The following is a 26,618-nucleotide window of genomic DNA, read 5'->3' as shown; positions in this document are numbered from 1 at the left end:
TAGGAACAGTATAACCTATTTAAAAGAAGTACAGGAGCACCGCTCCCAACCGCTCCCGCCCACTTCGACCACTGACCGAGACATGGTTTACGGCCAGCTCTGTCACATGCTTTGACACTCTCCTTCCTGACGGCTACAAGATCCTCTCTGCACCCAGATCCACCCGGTCTGGAGGGAGTGTAACCCTGATCTTCCCTGAGTGAATTCCTGCCTCTATCATTTCCATGCAGATATACTCCTCTTTCGAATGCCTTGTCTGCAGGCTCTCTATCTCTCCTGGCCAGTCTCTTACCGAGGGTACTATCTATAGGCCTCCTGGTCAGATCACCTAATTTCTCTCTGAGTGGGAAGACCTCTCCTCCTCCCTCCTGACCTCAACCACTCAACTCCTCCTTCTTGGTGACCTCAATATCCATCTGGACTCTCCCTGTTCCTCCTCTAAACTCTTCCGTGATCTCTGCCATTCCCTCTCCCTTTCTGTCCTCCCCTCTGGCCCGACTCACTCTGCAGGGCACACACTTGATATTTTGATCTCCTCTGACCTCCCCCTCTCCATCCCTCTGACCACTCCTCTCTCCTGGAGTGATCACTCCCTGCTCTCCTCCCATTTCTCCCTCTCCACCCCCGAGGCCAAGCCAACCCCATCACTACCACCTACCTTCTCGGACATCCGGCCCATGTAGTGTGTGTCAGTTGAGGCTTTCGCCGCTACCTTCTCTCACCCTCTTCGCCACTGTCTGACTCACATGCTGACACAGCCCTTTCCATCTTCTATTCGTCCATCTCCGATATTCTTGATGCTCTTGCCCCTGTCATGAGGATGTGTTTGAATCCCAAAGCCAAAAGCAATTCCTGGTACAACTCTGAACTAGCTACCCTTAAACACAAGTACGTGTCTCTGTGGCATCTAACAACTCAGCCAAACTCTTCAAAATCTACAAGGAACTGGCTAAACCCTGCTGCAGTCTCTACCTCTCCTGTTGCCTCCAAGGCCCTCTGCACAGCCCTTGCCTTACACTTCATCTCAAAAACCCAGGACATCCTGTCCTCCCTCTCGTCCCCTCCTCCTTCTGCGAACTCTGGCCCTCCTGCAGTCGCCCCCATCCTTGTTCTTGTCTTTTCCCCTTTTCTCCACTGATGAGGCCTCTAGACAAGTCCGATCTATGAATTTCTCGTCAAAAGAGGTTCTTCCCTATCCTCCAAAACTATCAAGGACCACATTGACACCCTCACTTCTGCCCTGGCCGATTTCTCCAACCTCTCCTTCACCTCGGGAGCACTCCCGTCCACCTTGAAGCACTCGCTTGTGCACCCTCTCCTCAAGAAACCCACAGCTGATCCTTCTTGCCCGGCAAACTATCGCCCGATCTCCATCACTCCTTTCCTGGGCAAACTCCTGGAAAATCTGGCCATCTCACAGCTTAACCTTCACTCCGATTCTGTTGGTTGTCTCCACGACCATCAGTCTGGCTTTAGAGCTGCCAGAAGCACAGAAACTAGTCTCCTGAACATCTGTGAAGATCTGCTCTCCAACATTGACTCTAACATCCCCTCTGTCCTCATCCTACTCAATCTCTCTTCTGCCTTCGACATGGTCAACCATGCTATCTTGTTCAACTGTCTCCATGACAACCTGGGTATCACTGATCAGGCTCCGGCCTGGCAGACTTCTTTCCTCTCTGTTCGACCCTCCCAGGTCCAACTTGGATCCTTCCTTTCCTCTATCTCCCTCTATACCTGCGGTGTTCCCCGGGAGTCTAAACTCTCACCCTGGCTTTACAACCAATACCTGGCAACTCTCGCCCATCGCATTGCCGTTTTCTGCTCCAACTTTCAGTGCTATGCGGATGAAACTCAACTCATTTTCAGGTTTCCCTCGGCCACCTCTTCTCCTTCTCTCATCTCTGATTGCCTGTCTGCTATTCAGGAGCGGTGTGCCGCAAACAATCTCTACCTGAATGCCAGCAAGGCAGAGATCCTCCTCATCGGCACACTTTCACCCTCCTTTCCTGTCACTCTCTAGCTGGCCTCCCTTGGCCCTCCTCCTTCCCCCACCTGCAAGGCTAAGAACCTCCATGCTTTCCTTTTTTGCCCACATCTCTGATGTCTCTAAAAAGTCCAACTCCACCTCCTCAGAGGTATTCTGCCTTTCCTCTCCTTCCCCCAGAAACTCACTGTCTCTCGAGCCTTGGTTCTCTCTAGGTTGGATTACTGCAACATCCTGTTTCTAAATCTACCTGTCTCTACTCTCCACCCCTTGCAACTCATCCAGAACAGGACTGTGAAACTTGTCCTTGGCCTCAAGCCCTGGGATGGTATCTCTCCAGCCCTGAAATATCTTAATTGGCTACCAGTGGCTACAAGCATTAAATTAAAGACCCTTTCCATTGTCCACAAGGCTATCTGGAAACTGGGTCCAAAATACCTTCAACTCTCCCTCCGTAGATACCTTCCCTCTCAAGCTCTTTGCTCCATCTCCCCCAGGGTCAGCCAATTCTCAAAGAAATGAGCTGGGGGTAGATCTCTGTCTTTGGCTGGGGCCTGCCTCTGGAACAGCCTCCCTGCTGCTCTGAAACTTGAGGAGAACCATCTACGGTTCTGGAAGCACTTCAATACCTTCATCTTTGCTTCTGCAATACCTTCATCTTTGCTTCTGCCTTCGCTCCTCCTCTCCCCTGCTTATCTGTTCTGCTTCGGCATCGTGCACCTGGTTACACTCTGATTTCAGGTCCAGGTACTTGCTGACCTTGCCACGCACCCACACTGCCTCCTGGCAGCCCTTGCTCTTGGGCCTGTATCTGTAACCCTACTGTCCCCCCTTTTTTTCTGCACTTATCAGACACCCCCTGCCTGTGCCTTAAAACTAGCACTTGCCACTTGCTGACTGCACTACCACTGTTGTTTGTTATTTCTTAGTTCAGCACGTTCCACTTCTTCCCTTCCTCCCTACAGTTTCCCCCTTCCCTCTCCCCTGCACTTGCACATTCTCAATGTCACTGGGCCTAGTAAGATCATTGTTTTTGTTCTCCCTTGTTCCCCTTCCTTGCCTCGTTGCGCTCTGAAACACTTGTGTATGAGCGCGATACAAATAAAATAGCAATACAAAAATATCAATACTCATGCAAGTGAAATAAGAATCATGAATTGCAGCATCATGCATATTTTTTATAACATATTTTTATTGTCATTTCATTAAAAAAAAAAAAAGACTTCAGAAATGTATAGCAATCACAAGTGCCTTTGTTAATTAACAGCAACAGAGTTAATTGTAGTCAAGTATGTAGATGCTTACTGTGGAAGGGGGCCCCCTGCTATGAGGCCTCCTGGTGCACCATGAGCCCCCCCCAGCCAACAGAAGAGACAAGAGACTCTGCTTCCCGTCCGGGCTGCACGCGTGCTCTGGCAAGCGCAAGTGACATGCCCCATTTATTGCTTTCCACATGCGACGGAGTTAGGTCACTCTACCGCGTGTGTCTGTTAAAGGGACACCACACTCCTCCTTTTTCACAACAATAACAACATCACAAAACCACCACCCACACAAACACGTGGCAAATCACACCCTCTAACTGAACAGGTGAAACAGTCTCCAGCACCTCCCGGCTGCTTCACTCAGGGGTCAAGCACATAGTCATTCAAGCATGCAGGCCTCCCCCTCCCAGCTCACTGTGGATACCATCTGTCCCCTTCCCAGCTTGGCCTCTCCTCACCTGCATTCCCTCGGGCCAGGGGAATCTGAAAGCAGTCAGCCCCACCACCTTCATTAGGTTCTTCGACACAGTCTCCACTCGAGGATGTCCACAGCTGTGCGTCCTCTCCCTGCCTCTTGAAGAAACTGGCATTCATGGCAACAGTGGCGTTTCCATCCGAGGCTGTCACAATAGACCCCATCATTGCAATCACGTCCATGTGTCTCGGCTTGTATGTCAACGACAGCTTCCCTTGGAGGTACCTATTTCTTACTATCAGCTGATCTCCCAGGGCTAACTGGTGCTGTTGAAGCCCCTTCTCATATTCTCGCCCTCGATTCTGTACCTCCTCCACTTGGACGTCATCAATATCAGCCAGCTCCCGGTCACCTGCGTACAACAAGAGGCCCCTCGGGCATCCCTTAAACATTGCTTCTGCTGAGGCTACTCCGGTCGAGCAATGAGGAGTTGTTCGATATTCCCTTAGGAACTGGTATAGGGCCCTTTGAAGACACTATCCCTGCCCCTTTGAAGACACTATCCCTGCCCCTTTGAAGACACTATCCCTGCCCATGGGCAGTCCGCATGAACGGTTCTGCTTCGCTGTTGGCCCGTGGCCAAACCGGAGTGATTTTCCTATGGTGTACTCCATACTCCTTCGAGAATTGGGTGAAGCTCTCCCCTTGGAAGGGCAGTCCATTGTCTGAGCACAGGGTCTGGGGCAGACAACAGGTTGCAAAGATCTTTTCCAGCGCCACTGCCACATTGTCAAATGACACAGAGTCCAAGAATTCAACTTCCGGGTGTGTTGACCACTAGTCCACTACCACCAGGAAGTGGACGTCTCTCCCTGTGGACCCGAAGTCTGCGTGCACCGCCTGCCACGGCGTGTCGCTCGAGGCATGGACTCAATCGGGGGTCTCTCTAGGCCGTGGATGCTGCCTGGCACCACACACTGCTTGCTACCAACTCCTCTACCCTTCTTTCCGGGAACCAAATTTTTAGCCATAGTCATTCTTTGGTTTTGGCCATTCCTTGGTGGCCTTGATGCGCTAGATAATTCACCTGCTATATCTTGTTGTCGAGCTTGATCATACTGTCCCCCCGCAGCAGTAGCCCTGAGTCCGTGAACGTCAGCTCATCTTGAACCCTGCATAGATGCATAGATGCTCCAGAGACACTCACGCCTCCTGCGTTCTCTTACCGAGGCCCTCCAGGACTGACTTCCATTCCCCTCTCTGCAGTGCATCCCTAAGGATCCGAAAGCACTCATCACTTTCTGACGCCCTCTCCAGTTCCTGGATAGGCATTGAATTAGGGGTGGCCGATTCCCATGATGAGTTGTACATGTTCATCAGACTCCTCCACTACATCCTTGTCTTGGGGGTGGCGTGACAAATAGCTGCGTTGTTCGCCCCTGGCCAGGACACCAGTGACACGCCATACTCAAGCAGTGGCAGCATCCACCTCTCAATCCGGGCTGGTGGCTTTGACGATGAGCCTGCAATGAGGGGCAGCAGAGGCTTGTGATACGTCACCACCATCACCGGTCTACCCAGCATACATAGCCGAAAGTGCCTGTACCCTCACAGAGGGCCTCACATTAAATCTGGGAGTATCTCTGTTCACTCTCCAACAGGGCGTGGCTGGCATATGCAATGGGCCGCACTTCACATTTGTTGTCCATCTGCGTTAGAACCGCTCCCAGACCAAATGGATTGGCGTCTACCATTGGATGGAAGAGATGGGTCGAAGAACACCACTGTCCCTTCACCCGTGAGGCCTCTTTTGACATCCTCGAACGCTGCTTGCTCAAGAGGGCCCCACTGCCAGGTGTTATCCTTCCTAGTGAGGTTCCTCAAGGGCTCTGACAGTGGGGCCAGGTTCCTTGTGAACTGCCCGCAGTACGTCACTATGCCCAGAAAGCTGCTCACCTCCATCACATTCTCCAGGTGCCTTGCTTCCATTATGTGCCGAATCCCGATCATCGACGCCGACACCCCCTGCAGGGCCTACGTTTTCCATCGAGTCTTCTTTGCGGCACTAAACTCTTTACATTGAGGTGCACCGCACGCCTCGTCTTCAAAGGACACAGACGATTGATCGGCGATGAACACCTCGAAAGTCGAAGCTACTGTCTCAATGACAGTGTTCACATTTCTTCGAAGGAATCTCAATGCCCCGTGGCTGCTGCTTTAAAGGGAGTCCACTCTCGAGGGATCTGTCAACGAACCGTTGAAGAAACTGTTCTAACTCAAGTACACTAGGGCAGTTGAACATTTTGACCAGGAAACAAGTCTATTTAAACATATATGGACTGGGCTTGTCAATACTATTTATCACAGGTTGCCCAGTGGGGGGATGCTCACTCAGAACTGCATCTAGGTAGAGGGGGTCAGCATTCTGCCATTGTTTAACCCAACTTGTCTTCCTTCCTATGATCTATGCTGGATACACATTGTTATATGATTTGTATTCCATCATAACTGTCAGCAGTGGATAGTCAGTAGCTAAATGTGGTACCACCTACACATTGGGCCTCATAATGAGTTTGCCAGTCCGGATACAACGGTACCAGTAAGCTTGCCAGTACCGTTGTATCCGGACCGGCAAACTCAGAGTTTGCCTGTCCAGATACAACGGACTGGCGGAATGAAAGGCACCTGCGAGCAGAGCTTGCCTGTAGCACTGGAACGGTAATGAACTGTGCCGGTGCTACAGGCATCCCCTTTCCCGATTCCGGAAGCCGCAAAAGGGCAATTACTGGGTCTGGCAGGGCCAGAATACCCCGATAATTGCCCATTCGCGGGTCCCGGATTTCTTTGCAAGTTTGGAGGTATCCATGCCTGTGCTCCAAACTTGTAATGACGCCCATTGTATATATTTGCCATATTAGAATTGCAAGAGTACAAAGTGTGTTATTAATTGTGTATGTATCTTGAACCTTATTTTTATATAAAGAACTGTGTTAGCACATAACATAGTGTGTGGACATTCCTTTGTGGTGGGGCTTGGGGACTACCCTGTACTTAAGAACCAGCCCGCATCACCTCCTGAGAGCTTAAGCCTTGGTTGCTCGTCCGTTGCTCGTCCGTTGCTAACACAATAAAGAACCTTGGCTGGGGTGCTCTGTGCTTCTACTCTGCCATATAGAGGGCAGGAGTACAGATAAACCCCTCCAGTCTTTACAGTTGGTACTCACATTTGTCACAAAGAACTGTGCCTTAATCAAACTGCTGCCATGCTTCACCTTTGACACAAACACCCCCACCAACGGGATGGATTAATCACCTCTGGAAGTGAAGATGTGTGCCTTTAGACAATGCAGTGTCGGGGGTTCTCTCATGGGTTCATAATGCACCCTGGCCATGACGTTAACTGAGGCGCTCGTGTCCACCAGCTCCTGCACCAGCGACCCATCCAAGTGCACCATGCATTTCAGTTGCCTCCTGGCCTTAGCTCTCAAAACGCTCACACTGGAGATAAAGAAAATGTTCTCGTAATCTTCCTCCTCTTCCAGGTTCTGGGCAGCTCCTTCCTCCTCATGATCCACAAGGGCCATATTAGGTGGGCGCTACTGTCCGAAGAACCCGGCCCGAATGGGGCCTCTCTGGATACTGGCACACACCTCCTCAGTCTTGCCTGGGCGAATCGCCTCTTCCATCCTGTACGCATGTGACTCTGCCACCTCATGCAACCGTCCATGTTCAAGGATACAGGGCAGCGTGAGGACTGGCTAATATAGCACTTGATGCCGTAGCTTACCAGACACACATCCTTGGATCAACTGGTTGTGAATCATGGCCTGCTCATTGTCCAGGTGCACAATGACGTCATGTGCCGGAGACGGCCAAGAAAAGCGTCCAACAACTCATCGTCTTTCTGCCTCTCACTAAACATGATGAACCTCTCATAGTCCATATTCATGACAGCATTGAAATGGTCACGTAGCGCATTATTCGCCTCGAAGTAGGACTCATCAGCTGGTTGCAATGACTGGAAAATCTGATGCACTGCCGTGCCAGTCAAGTACAAAAGTGTAGCCACCTTGCTTTCCTCATCAGTCTCCCCAGTGGCTTTGAAATACATATTCATTCGGTCAATCCAAGATTTCCACCTCGGACCAGGCTGGATGGTGCCCCGAGAAATCAAACTCAGGCATTGGGGCCAGCGCACCCTGTTGCTATGGGACTCAGGCACCCCCTGGCTCCTGCATTCTGATCATCCGTAATGTTGGTGAGCGCAGGAGCCCCCTTACCTTACTAGGGGCCACAAACCACACTGGAACCAGAGTAGAAAGAACCCAAAAGGGGTGTCCTGCACCACAAAATGTCCTGTAGGCCCTAATATGGCTCATCCCCCACACTGACCAGAAGAGCAGCTGCAAAAATGAGAGCCTTGAAAAGTGTGATGAATGTTCCTAGGAGTATCCACCCTGACTTCCTTCACAAGCTGCACTCAGCACAAAAAACAGAGTCATCAGAAAACATTATGCCACCAAAAATGACAGAGGAGAGAAAAAGAAGAAAAAAAATGTCCTGTCACGTGTCCTCCAAAGTCACACATTCCCCTCACCTTCCAACTTCCAGATGAGGGATCCAGGTCACACTGAGCAGAAATACACCCACGTGGCAGTGGGAAGTCCAATAATCTGGCCTGGGGAGCACGAGTACTCCTCTAGGGAGCCGCAACTCCCTCAGCCATGGCGACCATAAACACTGCACGCATTGGCTCTGGAACATGAAAAACCGCATTCCCTCTAGTCGTAGCTCGGATCTCGCTGCTGCTTAGCCCAGCAGGTCTGTGCATGCATGGACGACCACCTCGTCACCAATGTGGAAGGGAGTCCCCCTGCTATGAGGCCTCCTGATGCACTGTGAGGCCCCCCAGCCAACAGGAGACACAGGAGACTCCGCTTCCCGTCTGAGCTCCATGCGTGCTCTGGCGAGCGCACGTGACATGCCCCATTTATTGCTTTCCACACACAACAGAGTTATGTCACTCCGCCGCATGTGTCTGTTAAAGGGACACCACACTTACCATGATATTTAGTAGATACAAACATGATGTTGCACACTTGCCCATTTGAGGGCCATCCTTTCTGCCTTTGTAATCACTACTCACTCCCACTAATTCCCTGCCCAACTCCCTCAACTTAGTGGCGGTAGTTCGCAAAGCATCATGGATGCTTGATTGTGATTGGCTCTGTCGCTGAGTCTTGGCCAACAGAGGAACAGCATGATGTACCCACACTACCCTTCAACAACTCTGAGTCGGTCACATGCACAAGTGCACTGACAGGCTCTGACAGTAATCCTGTCTGATGTTGAGAGCTCCATCCACCTCACAACACAATGAAATTGACTCATAATCCTTCACAGTTGATTTTAGGGAAGGAACAAGCCTAACAAGCCTTTATTCCCATTGCAGTTCTCAAAGAATCACATAAACATTATTAAAACAGGAGTTTGCAGCTCCCCTGAGTATGGCCATTTGTGCTGGGTTCTCCTGCACCCAATGGTACTCACATCATAAGCTATGTGTTGCCATCATACGCCCCGGTACTCCACCACAATCTAGTTATTAACATCATATGGTGACATATTTCCACATACATCCAAAGCCTGTTTCAATTGTTAATCCACCAAGGTTGGAAAAAATACAATTTATTGTTAATAATTTTATTGTGTTTATGACAAATTACATTACAACCTATATTTGAAAATACATGAACAATAAAAAAGAAAAAAGAAGTGTCCAAAACAGTTATTCACATAACACACACTAAAGAACCTGCACAGTTGTGCCATCAACCTCGATGCCCAACACTAGAGGACCTGCAAAGTTGTACCATCAACCAAAATGCTAATGTATACATCAATTATACATAGAGACCCAACATGTCTCTGTCAACATTGCTAGACTGCCGATATTCTTCAGGGATAATATAATGTAGATTTTCTCCACAAGGTCAAATCACTTCTTTGTGAGTCCTTGTATAATTCACTTCTTCATCTACTGTAAGGACACCACGATACAAGTTTCTCCATTCACCCAACTATAATAAGAAACAAGAATGAAAAGTCACAAACATGGAACCCCTAGGAAACATTTAAAGTTCACAACAATGCTCTAAATGCATATATCTCCATGTAGCCCTTCAGAAATTGACCTACCTGCATCAATTATCCGACATGATTTATGTGTGTAAATACAACTGTTCCACTCCACGTATTATGAACCATGCGCTCTATATCTATAAAGCATAAGTAACAAAGGCCCTTCATATAAGGACGACTTACAGAATCACACCAGTATAAAAACAAACACCACAGTATGAACTATCAGGCCAAAGTAAAATATCTTCTACAGAGTACGTCTAGTATCCAGAAAATGTTAATTCTGTACCAGACTACACCCGTGATTGCAATCACCATCCAGTGTGATGATTGAAACGCAAAATACTCTTGAACATTGCAGGATGCAAACACCCATGTTGAGATCGCATAACACAGAAATGAACTCCTATGTCACCTCTAACGTGCCACATCCAAAACAGTAGTGGCCATAATGTGAGGCTTACCAAACACAAGGAAATGCCACTGAGAGATAGAATATACTATTGAAATCACTGCACCCCAAAAGGATATATATCACAGAGACAGGACTGTTGTTGTCTCCTGAAATTATATGAACAATATGACAGATATAAACCAAAGTAAAACCAACATGTAACAAATGTCAAATCCTCTGGAACACTGGTGAATAATAACAGTAACACACCTCACCTATATTTGTTTGCTCGAGCACACAAAAAACAAAAGTCAGCAGTTGGAACCCACGTAACGGAATGATGGGGGTGGCATCCAGGTAAATATGCTAACAAAAAATCATGTGATGCGCCATCTCAAACAATGTGATAACATATATTCCAGGATGCTGTGTACATGAACGTACAGGCGCTCCGAGTATCAAGCCCATGCACGGCAGGACATAACCAAAGAGGTGAAGATTACATTCATGTTTTATCTATACACCCCCAAAAAAAAGAAGAAGATACTGTAGGGACCTCGCGAGATGCGATACAGCGTAATCTTGCAAGACTTCCCGTCCGACCCAGCGAGAGCCAGGCAAATTGCGCCACTAACCATTCTAAAGGCGCCAATGCTCAGGAGTAGGTCACGCTCCAGGCGCTCATCCTTATCAGGGACTAAAGACTGCCACAGGACTATAGAGCAGCACAGGAGAACCCTGTCCTGCATTATCTATATCTCTTGTTCATGGACATTTAAAGAACCCTGTTCAGTGTTAACTGCTTATTGTTACTACAGAAAATAAAGTTGTATAATCCAGCTGGCTGATCCCCTTTATTATACAACATATTTGGCAATGAGGATCAAGATTGGAACTCGCATGTCATCATGCAAGGAGCAACGCCACCCCCGTCATTTCTGCAAACACCAGGTAGGACTGCAATTCCATGTCCACAATGACATCTCTGTTCACGACTTACTCAGAAGCACTAGGAGGTGCGGGGTACACAGCGGCAAGGTGCAGAGCAATGTTATTAAATGCACTGGGGGTGGAAGGTCAAACAATGTTTGTAGGCCTTATGCCCAAAGCAGCGGTAGATAAGAACGATGATGCTTACAAAGAGAAGAATTATCAAGCACTTTGCCAGCAAAGAAAATACAATGCTGCACAGGATACGTTTCTACAATCGCAAACAGGAAGCGCCAGAACCCGTAGACGACTACGTTACCAATCTGCATGAACTAGCCGCACTGTGCAACTTTAGCAATAATGCAGAAGGATTGATCTGCAACATGTTGACAGTCCACACCAAAAGCAGAAAAGTGCAGGACAAGTTTATTTTGGAGAAGGAACTCCAACTGGAAAAGGCCATAGAGATTGCGAGGGCAGTGGAAGAAACTGCAGGGCGACGGAAAGAGTATGCAGGAAGCTCCGGCCCAGCAGAGGTCCAGGCGATCACGTTTAGGAATAAGAACGAGAAACAAGTGACCTACACAAGAGAAGGGAAGTGAGGAAGGAAAGAACCGCTGAAGTGTCACAGATGCACCAGCACCAAACACCAGTGGCGTAGCACAAGATGTGGGGGCCCCTCTGCGAGCCATGCTGAGGGGGCCCCCCCAACTCGGCAACAAATTATGGGCCGTGCCACACTCGGGGCCGGCCTAGATTACCACGCTTGAGCAATACGCACTAATGTGCTGCTGAAGGGGTATTCCACACACTGCACTAGGTGAAAAATATAAATATGTGTTTAATGCAATATACAGCACACTTTCAGAGAAAAATTTGCTAAGAAGCCACAGTGTTTGCTATTGTTTTGTAGGGTCACACCAATCCAATACATGCAAGTCACCAACAGTGCACATGAACATTAATGCTTTGCTATTAAAAATGCCATGCCACAATGAAAACAGCCCAACTGGCTGCACGATGTAGACCAGTGTAGACACATAATAACATTACAGTAAAGCATGCCAGGCCATATTCAAGCCTGCGTCTCTGCGGCCTCTAACAACACAGCCACACTCTTTAAAATCTGAAAGGAACTGGCTAATCCTGTTGCGGTCTCTACCTCTCCTGTTCCCTCAACAGGCCCTCTGTAGGGTTTGGTCTCTCGCTTCTCTGCTAAAACTCAGGACATCCTGTCCCCTATCTCCTCTTCCTCTCTCGGCCGCCTTTGTCCATCTCTCCCTCTCCTCCTCCTTTCTCCTCTTTATCTCTAACACCTGATGAGGTTTCTAGACATGTTCCATCTATGGAAGTGTCGTTGAAATAGGTGCTCGCCTGCTCCTCCAGAACCATCAAGGACCACATTGACACCCTTGATCCAGCCTTGGGCGGTTTCTGTAATCATTCTTTTGCCACTGGAACTTTCCCCTCTCCCAAACTCTTGGAAAAGATGGCCAACTGCCAGCTTACTCTCCACACTGAATCTGTTGGTTGTCTCCATGACCATCAGTCTGGCTTAAGAGCTGCCAGAGGCACGGAAACTGCTCTCCTGAACACCTGTGAAGATCTGGTCTCTAACCATGACTCCAGCATTCCTTCTGTCCTCATCCTCCTTGAACTTTCCTCTGCTTTCGACACAGTCAACCACACCATCCTGATCAATCGACTCTGTGAGAACCTGGGCATCATGGATCAGGCCCTGGAGTGGCTAACCTCCTTCCTCTTGGACCGCCCCTCCCAGATCCAACTTGGTCCCTTTCACTCTGCCAACTCTCTCTACTTGTGGCGTTCCCCACCTCTATCCTCTCACCCTGGTTTTTCAACCTCTACTTAACCCCTTTGGCCCACCTGATCTTGGATGACACTCAGCTTGCATTCAGGCTCCCCTCAGCCTACTCTTCTCTCTCGCTCATTCCTGGTGTCATCTTCAACTCCACTCTCTCTTTCTCTCTTCACATCTCGGACATCACCAAGAAGTCGCACTACCAGCTGCACCTCCTCAAAGGGACTCTTCCCTTTCTCGCGTTCCCCTAGAAGCTCACTGTCTCCAGAGCTCTGGTTCTGTCTAGGCTGGACTACTGCAACAGCCACTTTCTCAATCTGCGTTCCTCTACTCTCCGCCCTTTGCAACTGATCCAGAACAGGACTGTGAGACCTATCTTTGGCCTCAAGCCCAAGGACCGTATCTCTCCAGCCATGATATCTCTCCACTGGCTCCTGGTGGCTGCAAGGATCAAGTTCAAGACCCTTTGCATTGTCCACAAGGCTTTCTGGGGCTGGGATCCAAACTACATCAACGCTCTCTTCCAAAATACCTTCCTTCTCGAGCCCTAAGGGTTAGATACTTCTCCAGGCAGAGAGTGGGAGGGTAGATCCCTCTCCCCTGCATGTGCCTTCCTCTGGAATGGCCTCCCTGCCCCTCCCAAACTTGAGCCGGACAACCCAAAAGCAGCTAAAATGTTCCTCTTCTCCTCTGCTTTCTCTCTCTCCCTCCCCTGCTGACCTACCTGTCTGCTGTACCAACTGGTTGCTTGGTTACCCTCAGTCTCACTGAGTCCAGGCTCTTTCTTGATCAGTCACCCTTGCACTGCCTCCGGGCCTACCACGCAGTTAGGGGCTGTAACTGTAACCCTAGAGTCCCTTGTTTTCTGCACTACCCAGAGCCGCGCTGCCCTGGCTGCACTTACTCAGAGCATTGCTGCCCTGTTTTTCCCTCCACTCTCCCTTGCACTTCACCCTCCCTTTCCCCCTGCATTTCTTGTTCTCGCACTTGCACGATCTGAATGACACAAGGCTTAGTAAGTTCATTTGTCTTGTCCTCCCTCTATTTTCCTTTCCTTGTCTTGTCGTGCCTAAAAACACTTGTGTACAGGCTCGTTATATATGACTTACCATATCATATCATATCATTTTTTCACAGATGCCCAGAAAAATATACAGTGCCGCAGTAAGAAATGGCTAGACTGGCAGATCCCAAATGCCAGTCTAGCCAGGTAACTACACTTAGCAGGACTGCTTTATCAGAAATGCCCAGTTGAAAAAATTCATACCAAACTGAGGAATGACTAGATTGACTGCACCAAAATGCCACTAATACCAGATATCATGCCTGCTTAACGTGGACATAGACGACCATTATGATTTATTGCACAATCCCACCCCCCACACATTCCCTCTCCCTCCCATTCCCTACCCCAACCTCCAAAATCAGCTCACTGGCCAAGAATTACCTTCACGTCCCTCTTCCTTGTCCCAGTGCTTCTATATGAGGCTCCATGCATCATCGGTAAGTACTGGGATGAGGACGAGTGGGACTAGGAGTAATGAAGATTACAGGTAGCTAAATCAGGTATTACCTTCATGTACCTCTACCTCATCTCAGTACTTGTGTATGAGGCATTATGCCTCATACAGAAGTAGTTCCGCATACACAAGTACTGGGATGAGGAAGAATAGGGCTAGGAGTAATGAAGATTACCAATAAGTAATCAAGGCATTAAACACAAGTAGTGGTGCAGCACCATTGAGCTGACTGGGCTTCAGCACTCCCCCCCCCCTGAAATTGTGGGCTACGTTGGCTTGGCCTGGCTGACCTACAGAGCAGTTGCCAGATAGTAAAGGACACAGATGTTGAATGGAACCTGGGTTTCGCTGTTAACAAGGGCCCGGCCCAGCAATTACTAATGTACAGCATTTCACTGTAAGTACCAAATTTTTTAAGCAATTGAAGTTGTGATGTGGGTTTAGTACTTACATGCCAGGGGAAGGGTAGAGAGGGAACAGTAGACCAGTCATTCTCACAGCAGTCCATAAGTGGGTGCTTTCAGACTTAAATGAAAGAGTTAACTGCTTGTAACATTGAAGCTGCACTAGAATAGTCTCATTAAAATGCGTAAAGAAGTTAGATGCCCACACACAAATAGGTTTTCTCGTCCCCACCACATGTGAAGTTAGCACCTCTCCCAACATTTGAAGGGTTAACCCCCCCTGAAATGTAGGTTTTGTTGCACCCCTGAACACAAGCACACACACCATTCATCATATATACACACGCACACCCAGCCATCCATACATTTAAGTGTGCTCTCTTTCACCATACAGGCACACCCAGGCAGTCACCCGTACATTTAAGTGTGCAACTTTTCACCATACATGCACACACACCCAAGCACCCATACATTTGTGTGCACCCTTTCACCATTCACTAACACAGGCAGCCACCTATACATTTAAGTGTGCAGCCTTTCACCATACAGGCACACCCAGGCAGCCACCCATACATTTAATTGTGCACCCTTTCACTGTACACGCACACACTCATACCCAGCCACCCATACATTTATGTGCACTCTTTCACCATACACTCACACACGCACACGTCATGGGGTTGAGGGGAGTCCTAAAACTTCAAAAATAAATTGTTTCTTTTTGAAGTCACTCTGACTTCATAAAGAAATTATTTCCGTTAAGGACTGAACCATAATGGAAATAATGTCTTCATGAAGGCAGAGTGACTTCAAAAATAAACTATTTATTTTTGAAGTCATAGGGCTTTCCCCACCCCATGACATGGAGGCCTCCAGCCCCGGACTTCAAAAAGAAAGTTTCTTTTTGTATTCACTCTGCCTTCATAAAGCGATTATTTCTGTTACAGAAATAATTTCTTTATAAATACAGAGTGAATTCAAAAAGAAATTTTAAAAAAAGTGAAATATTTTTAATTTTTACAAGTTTTTTTTTACTCCAAGTGGAGCCCCCTCCCAGGACATGTGGTTGTGGGCCCCCCCCCCCGCACTGCATGGGCTGCGGGGGCCCCTGTTGCGCCAGTGGCAAACACTTAGCCAACAACAAAGAATGTCCAGCAAGAGACAAGGAATGCTCTGTGTGCAAGAACTGGACCCTTTTCACTGGTATGCAGGTGGCGAAATAGAAAAGTTACGAACATTAATGCGGAACACAATGCAAAAGGAGAATCCTCATCTAAAGAAGAAGGGAGACCCACAGTGTTAATGGTAAACAACTCACTAGCCAGGAGGGAAAAGCCCCACTGCGCAATCAGAGTGAACGGCATGGAGACAAGAGTTATGGATGATTCAGGCTCCGATCTGACCATACTGCCTCTACATACCTACAAAGAAATGCTGGGCACTGAAAAGGTTGAAGTTCTCAGCTCATGCCACAAACCCACAGTATTTAGAGATGCGTCAGTAGACCTACTAGGGTATATCAAAGGAACAGTGGAGTTTGAGGGGTGAAAGACCACCACGAGAGTGTACTTCACACAAGAAGGCCCAGCAGTCCCAGGCTGTGATGATCAGGCCAAGCTCACGATCAAATTAGATCCCAGCACAGAAGATCAAGTATTAACAGTCAATACAGGAGGAGTGCCGGTAGTTAAAAAAGACTTTCCCAAACTGTTTTCGGCAGGGCCAGGGAAAACCAAGAACTTGGTACACAAGATAATCCTCAAGGCAAATGCATTCCCCGTTAAGCATAAAGTACGGCCGGTGCCAGCGACAGCTAGGGACATACTCAGAATCAAGCTCAACCAAATGGTGAAGGAGGGCACCATTGAGGAGGTAGAAGCCTCAGAGTGGCTGAGCCCCATCGTCCTTATCAAGAAGCAAAATTCACAAGATTTGAGCGTTTGCATAGACCTCTGGAGCCTCAACTTGGAAGTAATTTCAGATAGCTACCGACTCCCCAGGATACATCAACTCATCCTCATGATGAAGGAAGCAAGAGTGTTCTCCAAGCTGGATATGAGGGATGCATCTCATCAGATTCATCTTCACAAAGAATCCAAGCCACTCACAGCGTTTATCATCATTCAAACACATGTTTTCTCATAAACAAATGTAATATGTTCTTGTCCTTTGCATAATCTCCACTCAGTCTAAATATAAGCTGAGTATCATCAGCATAATTAGTAAAGTATAATCCCATAGAATCTAGTAGGTCACATAGGGATCGACAGAAGACATTAAAAAGGGCCAGGAACAAACAAGCTCCATGTGGGACACCGCATATAATCAGTTCTAGGTTAGATGAGGCATTTTCCCAAACAATTTTTTATTTTCTATTAGTCAAGAATGTCCGAAGCAATTCAACTGTACTGGAAGAGCATATACTGGTCTCCTGAATACATGTTAATAATTTGGAGTAGTCTACGAGATAGAAGGCCGCCGAGAGGTCCAAGAGCATCAGCAGCCATGATCCACCCTCATCCATAATATCCAGCATTTCAATTTGAAGATTTAACATGGCTGTCTTGGTCCGATGAGCAGTTCTAAAACAAGATTGCTGCTGGTGTCGGATACTGGCTGTTCCAAAGTGCTGTTGGAGTTGAATAGCCGCCACCTTATCAACTACCTTTAGCAAGAATTGGACATTTGTGATGGGCCTATAGTTAGAGTATTTATCAGGGTCTGAATGAGGTTTTTAAGTAAAGGGGTAGCTGTGACATTTTTCAAAAGATCAAGCACGTCATTATTTAAAAAAGAAGCATGTACGAAACGTGTTAAAAATGGGGCAAAGATTGTTAAATGTTGCAAAAGAAGGTAAGGTGTCCATCTGACACGTACTGCCAAGCATTTCGTTAAGAACTTTAATAAGAAAGTCCATTGTAATGATTTCAAATAAGAAGGGAGAATTAACATGGGGGTGAAGTTGGGGGATATAAGTCTGTGCCATCCTATCCCTTTTAATCATTTTTGCATTAGCAATGGAGCATTGTGCTTTGTAAACTTTATCCGAAAAAGCTTTTTGTACTGCTTCGCAGTCCTCATTTTTCGGAGTGAAACATTTACCTTGGGCTTTAGGTTTTTCCAGTGATTTGACAATCTCAAACAATTTCTTAGTGTCATTCACATCATTAGAAATTTGAGAGTCAAACAAACCTTTTTTGGCGTGGAAAATTTCGGTCTGATAGCTTTCAATTTTTCTTTGTTTACAGGAGACTGTGTTTTAATCCATATAAATTCAGCTTTCCTCTTCTCTTGTTTCAATAGAGATAGATGTGGAGTGTACTATTTTTGATTGCTCTCCGTTGTTCTCATTTTTTTCCTTTTCAAGGATCTAACAGTTCACAAGTGCTTTGCACATATTTAGATGCTAATACATTAGGTAAGTCATGATCTGATGGAGATATCATCAACTCATTGATGCATCTCTGAACTTCATTAGATGTGAGTTTGTTAAAATTCCTACTAGTGACTGTTTGCAACTTATTAGGCTTGTATAGTTCCCTTTTAGGGAGGAGTAACTCATAGGTTACTGTATAATGGTCTGACCAAACACAAGGCTGAATGTCAAATAATTATAATTTTAATTTTCCAGCTGCCACCAAGTCAAGGGCATTGCAATGTATATGTGTAGGTTCTTTACTCAACATGGTAAAGTCATGATTATATACAAGTTGTTCTAATTCAATTGCTTCTGGATCTTTGGGATTGCCCAGCCATTTGTTAAAATCTCCTAATATAATACAGTGACTGTTGGCTGTGTTAAGGTTAGATAAAATGCCTAATATTTTGTCCATAAACATAGGTGTCTCAGAGGGGGGACGATAAAGCAAAATAAGATTCAAGCTATCATTTGGGGAAGTTGAGACTTTCAAGAAGATAGCTTCACGCCCAGTACATGAGATATGGGTTTGAAAGAAATACATTTCTTGTCTGGCAATGATAGCCACTCCACATACCCGACCATTTTCTCTATGTGGAGCATAGAAACTATAGTCTTCTGGGGTCCCTAGATCTATATTGGAGCCAGGTTTCGGTGATACACATAATGTCAATGTGTTCATCTCGAATGTGGTCAGCTATGAGAGCTACTGTCATAGAAGTCCTCAAATCCATTTTTCAGAGGGAAGGTCTCCCAAAGATTTAGTCACAGACAATGGAGTACAGCTTGTGTCTCGGGAAATGGAGTAATTCCTGCAAAAACACAACATAAAACAGAGGAAGGCTGTGCTGTACCATACCAGAGGGCAAATAGGTTAATCAAAGAAGCCATCCAGAAAGCAACAACTTCTGGTATGGATCTCCTCAAAACAGTCAAGGAGGCTGTTGTGGCCCACAGATTAACCCCCAACGGCATCATCCAAGTGTCACAGTTTCAAATGTTGAGGGGGAGGAGAGCAGCATCCACACTGGTACCACCATGGCTGACCAGCGTAAAAGAAGATGATGAAGTAGACATGGCAGAAGTAGTGTGGAGGTTGGAAAACAGTAAAGCATGCATGAAGAGATGGAATGATCAGAGAGGAAGGAAGATCGTCCGAGAAGAGAGCACAGAAAGCCGGTGAAGTATGATGACTTTGTAATGGAATACACTTTGCTCGGTTATCAAAGGGAGATGTGTAGGGACCTCGTGAGATGCGCTACAGCGGCGTCTCGGCAGACTTCCCAGCCGACTCAGCGAGAGCCGCACGAAGCGTGCAGCTAACCATTCTAAAGGCACCAATGCTCAGGAGCAGGTTGCGCTCCTGGCGGTCCTCCTTATCAGTGACTTAGCACTGCCACAGGACTATAGAGCAGCACAGGACACCCCTGTCCTGCATTACCTGTATGTCTTGTTCATGGACATTTAAAGGACCCTGTTCAGTGTTAACTGCTTATTGTTACTACGGCAAATAAAGTTGTCTAAGCAAGCTGGCTGATCCCCTTTATTATTTAACAGATACATACAACCATGTACCCCACACGTCAATCTAGACTTATTATTGGACTACTGAAGTGAAACCACTGCAAGGAGATTCAAACATCAATTATGGTCATGGAGGGATTCCGGAATGTTGGCCAAGGTGGAAGCAGCTTGAAGCGTCAGCTCCTGGCCTCCTCCCTGAAGACATTTCATTACTAATATGAATTCTAAAAAAAGGATCCAAGAGCCTGAGAAGACCTCTTCTAAAAAACTAAAACAACTTTCAGAGATGGATGAGGAGAATCCTAGCATTCAGGATTTATATAAGTTAATGCGACAATTGGCTTTGGACATGGCTGTTTGCCAAATTAAATCCTATATAAAAGATACTAAGGATGTTATAAAAAAGGATTGAACAACTTCCTTATGATAACACTACACATCTGCTGATTACTTTTGATATTATCTCTCTCTACACCAATATACCCCAAATGGCCACCCTAGAAACTATCGAAGAAATTCTTCTAACCCACACTGACAACGATCCAGTTCCTACATCTTTCATAATGTGGTGTCTTGAGATGGCCTTAACTCAGAATTTCTTCGAGTTTCAAGGAGTTTATTATCAACAGATAGAGGGTACTGCAATGGGTGCCATGATGGCTCCTAGTATGGCCAATTTATACGTGGAATGCTTCGAGAAACTATGGATCTATACTGACCATCCTTTTGTGACAAACCTAATATCATGGGCACGCTACATAGATGATGTTATAGTAGTGTGGAAAGGTTCAAGTCAAGAAGCTGAAGGATTTCTAAATTGGCTTAATCAGAGGAACAAACAACTTCAGTTCGTGATGACTCTTAATCCTACTGAGATTAATTATCTAGACATTACCATCTTTCACCAAGCAGCCGAGCTTCTGGTACAACCCTACCATAAGAGCACCAAAAGAAACTCGCTACTTCATTACCAAAGTCATCATGTCAAACATTTAAAAGACAATTTAGCATTTGGCCAGTTTTTACGGCTTAAAAGAAATAGTAGCCTCAAAGAAACGTATGAAAAAGAAGCAAACACCCTGTCAGATAAACTGAAACAAAGGGGATACCCTAAGAAACTGATACGTCGAGCAGCAAAAAGAGCCTATAATAACAACCGGCAAGCTCTGCTAGAAGATAAAGCTAAAAGACCTAGGGATGATAGAATAGTGAATGTGAATACTTTTACTAATCTGAGCTTAACCATCTTGAACATTATCCGGAAACATTGGAAAATATTTGATCAATCCAAAGCACAATTACCTTGCCCTCTTTTCGGCTATAAAAAATCCACAACTATTGGAAATCACATTAGCAGTAGTAAGTTGAAATCCACCCCAAAAAAAGGCGAAACCCTTACACAAAGCTGGGGCATGAATCCAATTACAAGGCATCACCCCTGCGGCCACTGTAGTGTGTGTGAATACACCACTAAATCTAAAGAAGTGGAGATTGGAACGAACAAAAAGTGGCAACAGACAAAATTTTCTAATTGTAACACAGACTATGTGATATATATGATCACGTGCCCATGTATCAAAAGATATATAGGAAAAACAAACAGAAAGATTAGGACCCGGATTATAGAACACCGAAGTTGTCTAAATAACAAAGTACTAACAGCCCCAATGGTTAAACACTACAAAGACAATCAACATACTGCGGATGATTTGAGATGGACAGTTTACTCACTCTGTCGGGCACTGATATTAACAAAAACAAACAGGCCCTAATAGAAAAAGAGCAAAAATGTATTATTTTGACTCAGAGTGATAAAGAAGGACTGAACGATGCAGTAGAATGGGGGAAAATCCAAAGGAATTAAGCATCTCCCGACATTACTTTAAGAATTAACTATCTTCTTCAAAAATATAAATTCTAAATTTATTCAGATTTAGCTAACCTTTTCCTATAAGGTGAAAAAAGAAACTATTCTACATAATAGCCAATATTAGAGCTGATCAGAATGCAGGATAGCATCGACTCTGCATAGACTATCATCTGACTCTAGACATTTTCAACATGGCCGCACTGATCTATAACTAAACAAATGCATTGATCCATCTGTAAGCTGGCATTTGCTCTACAGTATAAAATATGTATCTTTATTTAATTTAAAATTAAATTAGTCCTGCCCATTCTTTTTCTAAATTTAGAAATTGTCGAGCATGATTCGGTTAGAATTTTTTCATGTCACCTAAGAGTACCGCACGCGCCGTAATGCACTATTAACACTAAGAAAGGACTATAGTAGGGTTATAAGTCCAACCTAAGATGGCGGGCGCGTCTTCCAAAATTACGTGAATTAATGCACCGATCGAGCAAGGATGTTGCAGGGACTCTATAGATCGCATGCCCTCTAAAAAGGTACGAATATTCGCGATTTACATTAGAAGCTAGGGCTGCATCCTAAGCAAGATACTTACTACAGTGCGGTTAATGCTAATCTCTAGATCAGTCTTGAATATAAATCAAAAGGTACGTCCCCCTTATATATCTCCATAGGAACAACTGAACTGTTCCCAAGAAAGAAGACCGGGCTGCAATCAATACCCGAGCACACTACAATGGGAATTTGCTCCCATAGAGACATCTCTAGGTAAGATCTTCTATTATCTATTATCTAGGGTATCTAAAGATCATGAGACTAAAAAGATTTTTACTGAGCGAATCTCTTATGTATCTCTCTAGAGTACTTTATGAACTAATGGTGGACTACATCTGCTGCCATGAGAGCCTCTTGAAATCTATCCTACTTCAAGGACACATTATTGCAACATATAGCAAGGTTTAACCTACAGGTAATTAGTAGTAGGTCTAACATTTGCTAATACTCTCTTGCTTGTAGTAATGGATCAACTCTCTCACCTCCTTTTTTCTAAAATTCTACTTTTTCAAAATATAACTCCTTAAAATGACTTTAACTCAGTAAGGTTAACATATTGGTTTCGCTTTACGGGGCTACGTGTTCACAATCTCTCAGGGTTCTAAATAAACCACAAATATTTTTTTGCAGGGTGAATATCCGGTAATCGGGAATCGCTCACCAAAAGAAGCTTATTCTTGCTTAAATCAAGTTTGCCTCTTGTCGAACTCCACAGACTGGACAAGGTATTTTCTACTTTTAGTCCAGGCTCGAGATATATGTTTCTCTTAGAGATATTAGCATTAATAGCCTTTTTCTTATGTTTTTATGTTTTCTTGTTGTTTTTCCAACAGTTACAACAATTTGAAACCACGCAAGATACAGCGTGCCCACTGCTAACAATCGGCCAGATAAACTTTCGGCTCTATAGAATAAAATTATAGATTGTTGTTTTTTAATTCTGAATGAAGTGACAATTCTCCTGAAGAAAGTTCTATATACACAGAAAAAAGAACTGAAACATATCGAGACAGTGCAATGGTCAATAGAATAACCATTGATAGATCATTTAAGTCTAGATAAGGACAGTATTAATCTAGAGATCAAATTGTGGTTCTCTAGGATATTAACGACTGGATCTTCATTGAATGTTATCCAACCTAACTGGTCATGTCTTGTCATATATTTTAAAACAGTGTTTTATTACTTGGATTCTTATGAATTTGTAAGTTTTTTATGTCTTATGTAAATGCTTTATATGTCTAATAAAAATTGATGTTTTATGATAACTGTTGTGAAAACTATAGCTATCTATCTCCTGCTTAATTAGTTCTATGTATCCCAGAAAAAGATAGAGCAACCACTTTTAGTGGCGATTTGGGAGTCTCTCTTTTATCTAGTATGAAGTCAAGACCACCATGGCAGAATTGAATACAAAAGTTACCCATCTGGATACAAGGGTCACTGTCTTGGGAAACAAAATCCTCTGATATGGGATCTTAAATGGCTGGAAGCAACAGAGCCTACAACATCCTGAAATCTGACATGCAGAATGAGAAGAGTAAACGCTTGGAAATGGACTTGAAAATGCGGGAAAGGAACATCAGACTAGTTGGAGTTGTGGAACATATTGATCCTAAAGCTGAGAAGCTGTTGTCATTGGTTGTGCAGATTTTTAAGGACTGCTATTGTGTGGACTCCCTTGAGGAAAGTGACATTGATCATGCTTATCGGATTGGTAAATCCCCTGGCTCGAGACCAAGACACATTTTGGTGTCTTTTGCTCTTTCAAGGAAAAAGGAATCCTTATTGACTGCATCTAGAAACAGAGGCTCGTCTATCTTTAAGGGCAAACCTATATATGCTTTTCAAGATTATCCTAATGAATTTGTGGAAGCAAGGAAAACCTTTAAAGGGGTGAAAGAGTTGGCGAGGGTCCTCCAAGTGAAGGCTTTCCTGAATACTTTAACATTAGTATTGCCTGATGGGGATAAAACTACATCTGATCCTAAAGAAGCATTTTCATGGCTGGAAAAAATTCTAAATGCACGTGATACAATTGCTGACTGAGCCACAATATGTGATGACATGCCATTTTACATTGTATTTTATTGTTTTTTCAATGTTATTAATGTTATAAAATGGTGCCGGCAATGTAATCAGTTTAATGGGGGTTTTTTTCGTACCGTGGAATTCTTCTGGTCATGCTCCATTGGAAAGATGCATTGCATTGTTAGAATAAAGGACCCAATACTTGTCCGATCAGCTGCCTGCGCAATGCTCACGTGATGAGATCATCATTTTGTTTCAAGGATTACGGAACAACACAGCCGCGCTGTTTCGTGGCCACTGCAGAAATTCAATGTGATCTCCGGGGATCGGGCTTACTCGGGATTGTTTAAAAGGTAACATTTGTAGTGTGGCTATGAGACTATCCTTTTCAGGTGTTACGCAACCTTCATGGAATGTACAACCACGACGTGTATTGGATCGGCTTCTGAAAATGCATACCTTCTGTTTTTGGAGTTGGCTGTTTTACGGCAAATGTGACACACATAACTTGGAAACATAAAGATGCTATTTTTGTTGTATTTCTGTGAATCCCTCAAGGAAAATGCTGGTTTGCAATATTGTGGGTTGGGGGGTAGACCTGTGAAATGGTGGGGTGTGAAGGGATGTTTTTTTATTGCCTTATTTTGAGAACCTTTGGTACACGATGCTGTAAACTATATGGGTATGGAACTTTCTAAATATGTGGTTTGTGTCGTCAATGTCAATGTGCTTGGAAGTGCATGGGGCATATTTCAAGTCGGCTCATTTCTCCTGCTGCATAATGTTTGGTCTAGTACAAACTGATCACAAGCTCTTGAATTACTTAAAGGCAGAGTACATGGTTTGAGATGTGCTGAGACATAATAATCTTTGCAGTGTTGCGCTGATCTTTCAGACCCTCTCACATCTTTTGCCTAAAATGACCTGTCATTAATCTGTGTGTACTCGCACATATGTTTACCAATTGTGACTGCACTCTGAGTGTTTGTCTGCAGGGATCTGATTGATGATGCTCTTTTGGCCGGATACTGGAGTGATTGCAGGTGTGTTGCAGCTGTAACCTGATCACAACATACAAAACCACTATATTTTGATGCATGCTCTGTCTGGGTTTCCAATGATAATGAGCAATACTCAGGGGGGATGTTCTTGATTCAGGAACCGAATATACTAGGAGATAAACAGGATGAAAATACTACATAAATAACCGTTGCTGTATTTTGGTGATTTTGCTTTTTGTCAATGACAATGTATGTGGGTGGTAAATGTCAATGGAGAGAGAGCTCATAGCACTGTGATATTTGTTGTGTTAACCAACGGTGCCTCTGATGGTGTCAATAGTACTAAATGGTTTGGGGATGACGCCATTTTAATATGCCGGGGCAATGTACAAATCACTCTCACCTATGGATATAGTGACTGCGTTTTTGACAATTTGTCTCAAGTAGGGGATGATGACTGTGGCTCTTTACTAATAGATAGAGATTCGTTTCGGGAGGGGTGCCGTATTTTTTTTTGAGTGCTTATCAATGTTGGTGTTATACTTCTGTTTCAGGTGGAGTGGGGTGAGTTTTTTTTAGTTTTTGTATTTTTTTAACTAGTGCTTATTCTTTCGGACTGTTTCAGATTTTTTGAAATGTCTGCAAATAGGGGGTCTCATCTATTGGTCACTTCTTGGAATGTCAATGGTATGAACACCCCTGTCAAATGACAGAAAATTTTAATTTGAATGGAGGATATGAAATGTGATGTTTACTTTCTGCAAGAAACTCACCTATTAAAAGAAGAAATGGGTGTTTTACAAAAGAAATGGATAGGTAATGTCCTTGTTATTCCTCTAAAAGCAGAGGAGTTGCAATTCTGATACGAAAAGGCTCTCCGATAAAAATGTGGAAAAAAATCAGTGATAAGGAAGGTAAAGTTGTTGTACTCCTGGTGAATATACAGGGTGTTAAAAATGTATTGTGCAATATTTATGCTCCCTCGATGGATGACTCTTTCTTTAGGGATGTGGCGCAATTCTTGCTTGATTCAGACTCTCCTAATATTATACTTGGCGGTGATTTCAATTTAGTGAGTAATCCTTCCATTGATCGCACTGGGCAAAGAACATTTCAGAGGACAGATACACATTATTTCGGGCTCTTGTTGATGATTTTGACTTAAAGGATTGCTGGAGATTGCAACATCCTGACATTAGGGAATTCACATTTTATTCTGGTTCACACGCTGCTTATTCTAGAATTTACATGTTTTTACAGCGGGTGGTGTGACTTCGAATCTTATGAATAGTAGAATTGGTTGCATCGCGGTCACTGATCATGCACCTATATTTATGAGCC

Source organism: Ambystoma mexicanum, chromosome 5p (assembly GCF_040938575.1).
Source record: "Ambystoma mexicanum isolate Mex_15411 chromosome 5p, UKY_AmexF1_1, whole genome shotgun sequence".
In the NCBI taxonomy this organism is placed as follows: Eukaryota; Metazoa; Chordata; class Amphibia; order Caudata; family Ambystomatidae; genus Ambystoma; species Ambystoma mexicanum.
This window is presented reverse-complemented; position numbering follows the sequence as displayed.